This window comes from Myodes glareolus, chromosome 3, assembly GCF_982192425.1.
Source record: "Myodes glareolus chromosome 3, mMyoGla1.1, whole genome shotgun sequence".
NCBI lineage: Eukaryota > Metazoa > Chordata > Mammalia > Rodentia > Cricetidae > Myodes > Myodes glareolus.
The window spans coordinates 49,456,311-49,458,030 of record NC_142028.1 but is presented as its reverse complement, the minus strand read 5'-3'; positions in this window follow the sequence as shown (position 1 = coordinate 49,458,030).

Sequence of the window (1,720 nt, the reverse complement as noted above, 5' to 3'; positions counted from 1 at the left end):
ATAGAAGACAGACAGATAGATAGATAGATAGAAAGATCGATGATAGATAGATAGATAGATGATAGAAAAAATTTCTTCAACCCAACAGAACATACTGAGTGTGTAGAGACAGTCCTCTGATGTTAGAACACAGTAGTTAGCAAAAGTGAAGGAAAGATCCAAAGAAGAGAATGTAAAAGTGATGGGACAAAAAGTGAGAAAGAATGACTCAGGGAGGATGTCTTAATTCTAGTTTCTCACTGCAATGAAATACATGAGAATAAACAACGTGGGGGAGAAAAGGATTTATTCTTATTCTTCTGGGTAACAGTGCATGATGGAGGAAAGTCAGGGGCCAAACTCAAGGCAAAAATTTGGAAACAGGAACTAAAGCTGAAACCTTGAGGAATGTTGCTTACTGACTTGCACCTCAGGACTTGCTCAGACTGCATTCTTTTAGTGATCAGGACCACCAGTCCAGGGGTGGCACCATCTACAATGGGCTGGGCCCTCCCGCTTTATTCATTAATAAAGAAAATATCCTCCATGCTTGTCCTGAGGCTAATCTGGTGGTTATATTTTCTCAGTTGAAGTTCTCTTTTCCCACATGATTCCAGCTCATGTCAAGCTGACAAGATATGAGCCAGCACAGGAGAGATTCTTTATTGTAAACTATTTTGACTAGGAGCACCTTGTTAGTTTCTCTCTGGTGCTCTGCCTTAACCATGCCTTTATTTCAGGTCTCCCAAAAATGTCCCAAAGCATTAAAAGACCCCACAGGTTAACTCTGGTTGCCAAGGAAACTGCCTGGATTTGCATTGACTTTCACTGATTCCTGAGGGCAATCCCTGGCAGATGCAAGGGCCCACAGGGGTACTGGCCTCAGAATTGCTGGTGACAGCATTAACCCTCATTCTATCTCCAGATCTGGTCTGCTTTCCTCTCAGACACTCTAAATCCTGAGCTCTCTTAGGGGTCAAGACTCTGCTCTGCTTTAGAGCACACTAATTTTAGTAATACAAGGCCCTTACTTGTGCAGAGGAGTCTTTTGCCACCCATTTCCCTTTGGAGGTGGATTTAGTTTGTACTTTTCTTTCTTTTTTCTTCTTAGCACAGTCAAGTTGTTTTTACTTCATGCAGCATTAGCTGAAACCAGATGTCTGGGAGCTGTAAGATCCACTTATGTCCATGTAGCATGTGACTATTTTGCATATTGTTACAGTTGTATCCAAAGTGAACATCTCAAAACATATAGCTTTTTAAAAATGACCTATCATCAGAAACGTATTTCCACAGTAATCCTTTGTATTTCTACAGGAAAATTAATCAGAAGGGTCTATTCATGTTCAAGGGAAGAGTCTTAGACTCACCATGGTCTGATGATACAGTAGTGCAGTTCTGAAATCCCACATGAGTCAAGAGATATAGCGATCATCTGATTATCCGTGGAAAGTACAATATGCTAATAATCCTCTATTTTTCCCTATTCATAGCTCCCCACACTCATCTCTTCTGCAAAGAATTCCCCAAAGTTTCATCTTGTTTATGCGTTTACTCAGGCAAGAGTGTCAGGATCTTGCCAACCAATTCAGATACATGAACAAGTGCAACTCCATGGCCACAGCCCCAAGTCCCTTCCTGAGTATCCCAAAGCTTCTTCTCTATTATTACCCTCAATCCAATGATTTGTAAACTGAAGAGAGTTTTTTCCATCTCTGTGCTCGATACATCACGGTAGAGC